Here is an 8,864-nt window from a genome sequence, read left to right on the forward strand (position 1 = left end):
ATCTGAGAGGTTGCAGGGACAGAACATCGCCACTAGCAACAGTTAAAAAATGAAAGCATGAAGTAATGCAATGGTGTGCTATACTGCCCCAAATTAAATGTTTCCACCTTCAAAAGCAGAGCCCCACTCTCCAAATTTTCAAGAAACCTTGCAAAATGCAGCTGAGCTGCAGGCAGGGACAGATTTGCAGGAAGGAAAGCTGCATGGCCATGGGATTGCTTCAACTTAGATGTGGGCATGGGATTTTTCTGGCCTTGCAGGCCTCCTGGTCCTCTACCCTTGCAGAAGGCAGCTGCTGGAAGTCAGCTACCTGGAGTGCCCTTAGCTCCAGGTAGGCTTTCCTTGAATTTACAGGATGGAAGCAGAAGGGGCCTCTGCAGACACTGGGATTAGCAGAACAGTTCTGATTTCAAGGAACTTGTGTCAGCAGCTCTCCACAAATTTTTGAAAAAGAAAAAAGTATAAAAGAAAGGGGTGGGTGGGGGAAGCCTGTTTTTTTTCTCTCCTGTAAGGGCTGAGTTGGTTCTGCAGTGACAACTGTGACAGGCAGAATACAGCAAAGGTGCACGAAGGGTTTCTCTCAGCTGGCTGCCCAGCAGCAAGTGGAGCAGGAGCCTTGTGGTAAAGCTAAAGCATCAAGAGGTGGGGAAAGACTTTGATTTATGCATTAGTCTTGGTCTGCCTTGTTTTCCTATTTTCTGTCTGCATTGCTTATTTTTGCCTCCCTGGGTGCTTCTCCCAAGACTTCTCAGCTCGTTCACATTTAATCTCTGTGATTTGTCTACAGCCCCGATCACTGTAATCCCTGCAGGTCACCGTGCAGGGCACGTTCGGTTCTCTCTGGCTGTTTGCTGCCATCAGCACATCTTATCGTGGCTGAATTTACATCAAAGGAGCACCTGACAAAGCAGCCAGCCTGATAATAGGCTCTGGTTTCTTCTCAGCAACCCAAACAGGTGGAGGCGGGCAAGGGAACGCTGGCAGGACCACAAGGGAGATGGTGCTCCACTTTCAACAGGGCTTGCTTTTCCCTCCTGCCTGACGGAGCGCTGCAGACCCCACTGCTGCTATGAGCTCCCCAAAAATGGACCCGCCCCTGGAAAAGAGGAAGGCAAGACAGAGGTAGGCCTTGCTCTTCTCCTGCAAAACAGACTCGCATGTGGGAAACTAAATAACTCACAAAAGTTAGTTTTAAGGCTCTCCTGCAGTTGGAGCTGCAGAAGTGCAGCCGCAGAGTTACAGGTGTCTTTTCCCTGCAGAGAGAGATGCCAGGGTCAGGAAAGATGCTACAGTCACAGAGTGATTGTTTGGTGCCTGTTTGGAGCTGGTCACAGAAGGGGCTGATGAACTCAAGGCTGCACTCTCTAGCAAAACACTTCAACTTAAGTGTCAAATAATAGGGATTTGCGTTTGCTTTTTGTGTAATTAATGCTTCCCAGACCATTTTCCCTGTCCAGAGTTTGCTGTGAGGAGCTGATTTTGAACAATTATCATACACAGTTATATATGATTATACATACATGCAGTGATTGATACAGGGAGACATTTTCTGCAGCTGGAATTGTTCTGAGAGGTACTGGATGCTGTTTGGGCTGGTACAGATGTGTCTCATGAGAACAGTGCACATGGGAGCTGCTCATCTTTGGTGCTGCAGTGGTGATCAGGGTGCTTACAAAACCCCAGCTCTTTGTCCTCTGCTGGAAGGAGAACCAGTGGCACCACATCCCATCTTCTGTGGGTTTCACCTGGTGGTGTGGGGTCTCTGGTAGTCTGAGGGCCTGCAGTTTTCTAAGGAATAAGTGAGTCTCTGGGCTCTGATCCATCATGGTATGCTGCATGTGCTTGCCTTGGGCTAGAGACCTCTGACAACGGAAAAGCTCTGCTCCCAAAAGGCTGTGAGGGGAGATTTGGAGCAAGGGGATGTTTATCTGGTGCACCACAGGAGATGCAAAACCAGGAGTAAGTGCAAGAGACAGGAATGTGTGTGTCGGGAGCTCCCTGCAGCTTGTCTCTTCCAGGGAGGTGGCCAGGGACTGCAGAGGTCCTGGGTGCAGGAACTCCAGCTCTCCATGCTCTTTGGCACAGAACCAGCCTTGCTCATTGTTTAAGGCAGGCTGGGAAGCCCCTCTACAAAGCCTGCATGTTTTGTGGGGTGCTGTAACCTGGAGGGGGAAGGGATGACAAGCTGCTGTCTTTGGCTGAAGGACAGAAGTGGTAACTGGAGCTGTGAATCGGTGCTGGAACTCCCTTGCCTCCCACTCCAAGTGTGCAGGGCTAAAAGCCACATCCACCGTGGAGGTTTGCAGCTCCTTTTTGCTCAGAGCAGGGTTGGAGACAGCTGGTTCCTCCCTGATGTGAGTGCTGTTTCCTGGGAGAGCTGAGGCTGGAAAAGCAGGACAGCCCTTCACACCTCACCTGCTGGAAGCCAGTGGCCTGAGGGACCAGAGGTGCTGTGCTGCCCAGCTGCTCACCCCTAGCCCTGCTGTGCTGGTAGCCAGCTGTTTGGGGATTAAAGGAGCTATTTAAACAAAACAATAATAATAACACTGCAGGCAGGTTTGATTTATTGTGTAGGGACTCTGGTATTCAAATGAGCTGATGATAAATGGAAGTATTGGCTCATTAAATATTGCTTTGGAGTTTGCCCTCAGGAAGGCTATGGTTTCATAGTGTAGCAGTGATTTGAGATGGTCCAAATTCTTCTTTGGATGGGGTTTTTTTACCTTCCAAGGATTTCTCTAGGTTTAAAGCCACTTTCAGTTGTGATCTGTTAAAACCATTTCCAGCAAACTGTCACTACCTGTCTTTGTCTCTTTAAGACGTATGAAAACCAGTTTTATTTTGTTTTCTACTGTTTAAAACCCAGGCTTGGGTGACACATTTGGAATATCTGCTCTTTGCTTCCTTTCCGCTGAGGAGTGTGGTGGGATGTCTGGAAGCCGTGAATTACGAAGGCGAGCTGTGCTACAGCCTGGCTTAATTTAAAAGTGCAGCAGTTAGAAAAAACAAGGTGCCTCTTCGCTCCCACTTCCTCCCTGGCATGTGAAGCAATTCATGTGAAGTATTCTGGATGAAAGCGTGGATAAATCTGGATAAATCCCATCTCTGTCTGTGGTCCCATAGTGTAGGGCAGTGTTCCTGTCCCAGCTGGCCAGCCTCTGTCCCCCAAGGCATTGGAGCCAGCAAACTCCAGTATTGAGCTCCCAAGAAAAAAAGGCAGAACAGGAGAGGGGTGAGGCCGTCCCACTTGGACTCTCTGGAAGTCCGTATGGATGGATGCCTTTGTGCCTTTTCTCCTCTATCCCAAGGTTTAACTCCTGGTTGCCCTGGATCTTACGTTTGCAGCTATAGGGTAAGATGCACCTACAGAGCACAGGCAAGCAGAGGCTTCAAATGGAGCAAGGCAGGAACTGAAATGAGAATCTCACTGTGGCATGGCATTAAATCCTGGATTTGCATTAGGTTGAGTGGAGAGTCAGGAACCTGCATCTCGAGATTAAAAACACCACGGAGCAGGGCGGGCGCCGCCAATTGTGGGTTTACAGGAGAAAGGCAGAAACATGCTGAAAAGTTGGCTCACAATAGCACTTGCTGCATCCTAATCTCCTGGTTCCTTTCTTGCCTTGCTAATAATAAGTAAGACTAATTTAATTTTCACAACATCCCAAATCTGTGGCTCCATGATTCAGAGACTTAATAAGATTCTCTAGCCGAGCCAAGAAAAGCTTAGTGGTTTTGAGCTTACTTTCTGTTGGGTTTCAGTTTCAGGACATTTGTGCAGTGTTGTTGTTTGTTTTGTTTGGGTTTTTTTTAAAAACAAAACAAACTTGTATTCCATCAGGATTACTAGTGTCTCTCTTTAAATTATTGTATGTGTAAATTGGTTGTGCTGAAGCTGGGTAAAATCTTGAGGAAAAAAAAGGCAAATCTTGGCAAAATAAAAATGAGTTGTTTTGATTTGCCACACTTTTTTTTTTTTCTAGCTAGAAAATAAACAAACCTATTTTGTTTCGCCCTTTTCTGAATAAAAGGCTCTGAGATTTTCCTCTTAGAAGCAACTTTTCATTTGGAATGATCTTCGGAGCTAACTTTGGTTAAGAGGGGCTGAGAAGTCAAAGCGAAACATTTGTTTCAGTCAACCCCAAATGAATTTCTTTTTCTTTTGAAACTTTTTTCAGGATTGCCAGCAAACCGAAAAATCAGTTTTTCACCCAGCTTTATATCCCATATCCTGATAGAAACTTCAGAGCCCCACCGTGACTGTTTATGTGGTGCAGCTGCCCCTAAGCCCTCTGTTTATATGTTGGTAAATTATTCTGCTGCTCGGGGTGGTGCGAGACACCAAACCAGGAGTGAGGGCTTGGGTTAACAAGGAGGCAGCGTTTTACAAAGTGTTTTTAACTCCTCTTCTCCATGGCAGGTGTTGCCTTTGCTGGCCCAGGTACAGGTGCAGCACCTGTTTTGTGCTGAAGGCTGTGTGAGGAGCAGGCGTTAGGAGCTGGGTTTAAAGCAGCAGAGTTGAGCTCGGCTTTGGGGCTAGCTGTACTTCAAAAAGAGGAGTGCAGTAATCAGGAAAAGAAAGCCCCTAATTTCAGGGTTAACCACAGTCAAACACCACATATTTTAAATGTGCTTTTCTTATGGTTACTCTGAGTGATAAATTATGTATTACACGAAGCTATTGGGTTGTTTAACTCTTTTTGTCAGGGCACATTCTCTCTGTGTAGAGAATTATCTGCAGATGGCACAGGGTGTTCTGGAACAACAGAGCCAAATTTGCCTGTTTCACTGAAGCTGGTAGAAAAAAGTTTAGATCAGTTGCTTTAGAACAGACACCATAACCAGAAATGGTTGGGCTCTGCTTGCCTGGTACGGATTGCAAGACTGCTGAAGAGGAAGGAGCTGGGCCAAATGGGTTTGTTCCTGCTGTTTATCTTAAATCTTAATTTAGGTTTAAATCTCGATGGCTCTCACTTAAAGCATTGAAGCAGCACAAGAAAACAGACTCGGTGTGTGAGTGTTCCTGAGGCTGCAGTTTTCCCTTGGTGCCACTGTCCCAGGGAGCCCTTCCCAGCCAGCTGGGCGTGTTCTGGCACCCAGAGCTGGTGCCAAAGCCGGTTTTGCCTGGGCAGGGGTGCTGGGCAGGCTGGAACCACTGTGCCTGCTCTGGGCCCGGTGAGCACCAGCCAGGCTAGGATGTTTTGGAGAGGACTACTCTTTATTTTTAAATTACATCTTTTTCATCCTCACCTTTGGCGAGCGCTGACCCTGCCCCAGGTCAAGGCATGAAATGAAGTTAGTTGGAGCCACATGGATTTGCTATGCCCCAGGAGCAGCCCATGGACTGTGGGAAGGTTGATTTTCCTCCCATCCCTTCTGAGGGATGCTTCAGTTTGGCAAGTCCCGAGCCCTTGGAGCCCTTCTCGTTCCCCAGTCTCATTCACTTCATCCCGTGCACCTCTGCTCCCCGGGGGGACCTGCCTGGGAGCGGCTGCTCGGTGGCTGAGCCGGGAGGAAGGTCACATCAGGAGCACAGGGCGTGGGAGAGGAGGCAAGAATGGGAGTTTCTGGCAGGAGGGAGCAAGCTGGGACTTGCCACCTTTCCGAGCTCATCCCCAGGGCCACATCGAAGAGTCATCCCTCCTGCCCAGCACGTTTCTCTCCCTTTTTTCCCCCCACTCCTTTGCCTGGGATGACACAGTCCTGGGTTCTCCTTGCTTTTGTGTGGGGTGCTCCAGACTGGTTGAACCAACTTGTAGTGGATGATTCACTGGGCACGTTTTGGCCCTCGCTTTGCTCCCGCAGTGTCTGGTTTTGGGGCCGTGCTGTGGCTGCTGTTCTGCATCGCTGCCCCTGCCACACACCAGGGGTGTACAAATCATCGTTGTGCTCCTCTCTGCGAGTAATTCTGGGTGTGCTAGTGATCCCTAACCCACTAAGTCAAGGCTTTTTAATAACCCAAATTGAGTGGCAGAGGTGATGGGGTGATTTAGTTGTTCTTTTTTTGGTTGCATCAGAGTTCTTTACTTGGGCTGGACAAAGGAAACCATCGAGAATTCAGTTTGTAGTGAGTAATAAGCTGTGAGACCGGTGAGGCCACATCGTGTTCGGGGAGTAATCTGTAGCACAAGAGGGATGGAGGGGGTGTTTTGAACTCTGCTTCGAAATTCTGCTCTGTTTGTTGCTGTTGCTGTGTGTCTGGGGGTGTCATCCAAACGGGGGTGTCATCCAAACGGGGGTGTCATCCAAACGGGGGTGGCCTTGCTGCCACCGTTGCGTCTGCCAGAGCTGCCTCTGAGAGAGCAAAAAGAGCAAACTGCAGCTCAGCTCTTCCCCGGCCCCCCTGCCCTGTTTTTTTCCTGAATCCTTTTCCTTTCCAAGGTGGGAGCCGCCTGGCTCCCAGGGCAGCACAGTCCAGTTCTTCCTCCCCGGCTGCGAGTCAGAGTGCTCCGAGGTTCCTCAGCGGGAGGGGCTGCTCCGAGGAATGTGACGGTGACGCCGCTGGAGCACAGCCAGCTCGGGGCTGTGCCCGTGGTGTCCCTGTGTCACAGCGGCCGAGGGCTGGAGACACAGCAGCTGCTGCGTGCGGACACTACATGGATCCAGAGGTAACCCTGAAAGGCTTTTCCCATCCTGGAGCTGAGCTGCTCCTCTCCTGACCCCCAATCCCCTCCTTGGATGAAAGCTCCACAGCTGGGACCAAGTCTTGCTGCTGGAGCTGGACTGCCTCTGGGCTGCACTGGCCAGCCCCTGTGTGGTTTTTGAGCATCCAATTGTACATATTTCCAATTGTACATATTTCCTCCTAGGGGATATGACCTGGGTCCAGACCCTGCTCTCGCTTTCATCCAGTGAAAGCCAAAATCTGGCAGCTCAGCTCACCAGACCTTGCACCAACCCTGGTGTAACCTAAAGCTGTGTCCTCACAGCCACCGTAGGGAGGCAGGATGTTCTGGTGCTTTAAAAATGGAGTTACATTCAGGACAGATGTTCTCCAAATTGAGAATAGCTGCTCCTCATCCCTGGAGTTGGAGCGTTACCTCGAGGCTAGGGAAGACAGTGGCTGAGGTGACCCTCAGTCCCATTCAGGGTGGCAGAAGCAGCTTCTTTGCACTGCTGGCTGCGGCAAGAGGTGCAAGAGCAGAGGGCTGGGCTTTAAACTGGCCTGAAATGGAGCCCCCCTTCCATTCATGTCCTGAGCCAGCTGCCAGGCCTCACCTGAAAATGCTGCTACTAAACCAGTCAGGATTCAAAGCCCCCCTCATCCACAGCCCCTGGGTTTGTGGCCCCTCTGGATTTTCCCAGTGGGGTGTCCTACTTTCCCCCCCACATCCCTTAGTTAAGGTTATACTAGGCAGATCTGCTTCACCAAGTTTTCCCACCAAACAGCAGGCAGGGGAAGAAATGTAGACCTCTTCATGTGACAATGCTGAAGGATTTAGGAGGAAACCTTTGGTTGAACTAAGGTGCCACTTTGGCTGCCATGATATTAACCCCTGGCAGGCAGGAAAAAGTTGGTGGTAGGTGCCTTTTTCTGCCTTCAGGGCAGGAGGAAGGGGATTTTATCCCTCTGTGCCTCCCACCCCTGCAGACATCCCCCCAGGAAGGAGCAAGCTGGCCAAACTAGCTCTGCCAAAGGGTTGCGAGGCAGGCAGTAAAGTCCCTTTGAAGCAGCCCAAATAATCCCTCCTCCATGCAAACTGTAAGGCAGCATGCAAGGAATGCAAGAGCGATGTTACCCTACCTCAGTATTGTCTTCTAGCAAGCTTCCAGGGGTTTGAGGCTTTTTTTTCCCTCTTTTTCCTCCCCCTCTCTAATAAATGCAGAGCTCAGCACAAGCACACAATCCACGTCATCCCTGCTCACACCAGGAAAGGAGCAAGTACTGAAGGCTCTAGGCCAAACTGTGTGAAGGAGAGAAAGCAAGGGGAGGAACAGGGTGAGGGGAAGGAAGCCCAGTGAACAGGGGGAAAAGGAGAGGAAACAGGAGAGGAAATACTCCAGGGAGAGTAGCATGAGGTGGGGAAGGCAGGACCAAGAGAATAGAAGGAAATCCTTGCAGAAATGGGCTATTTGAAAGCTGTTCCATCCGTGCCTTTCCCTGGCAGATGCTCTAGATCTGGAGATGTTTGGGGAGGAATCGGCTGGCTTTTGGGGACATGTTTGTTGGAAAAGGGAGAGGGAAGGAGGACTAAAAGGAAACCTCTCTGCCCCTGACCCCAGAGCACCTGACGTACCTGGAGTGCCGGAGGATGAGACGTGTGAGTCAGTAGGTGTGCCCAGCCCACTGCTACACACAGAGCCCCTGTGGCTGCTGCACATGAGGCCTCATGGCTCCTTCCCCCTCCCTGGCCACCTTGTTCTTTGGAGGAGAAGGAAGGGTGGGAGGGAAAACCCATGATCTTGCTGGCCTGCTGCCAGTTGCTAAGGCAGTTTCTTCAAAAGGGAGGGGAGCTGAGGAAGGAGGGAGCTGCCTGGAGAGGAGGCAGATGATGTACACAGGGACCAGGCACAGAGAGGAGCCTGCAGCCACCAGTGATGGAGGCAAACGTGACCCAGGGCTGAGTGGGAGCAGGGGGGAAGGAGCCCAGAGGAGAGGGGTGAGGTGGAAAGGGGCAGGGGGAGCCAGGAGAAGCAGCTCCTTGCACAGCTCAGCCATGGAGCCAGCATCCCAGCAGACCTGTCTCAGCTGATGGGTTTGCTGTGGTTCACAGCAGCTCTGCGAAGCGCTGCCTGTGGCAGGAGGGGATTTCATTCTCCAATGATTTTCCCTGCTGTGTTTCCTCTGGTGAGTACGAGATGTGTGTGGTCCAGGGAAGCTGGCTGTGCTGTGTGAGCAGGGCTCACTCCTGTTTCCAGTGCTG

The sequence above is a fragment of the Corvus moneduloides genome, chromosome 3 (assembly GCF_009650955.1).
Source record: "Corvus moneduloides isolate bCorMon1 chromosome 3, bCorMon1.pri, whole genome shotgun sequence".
NCBI lineage: Eukaryota > Metazoa > Chordata > Aves > Passeriformes > Corvidae > Corvus > Corvus moneduloides.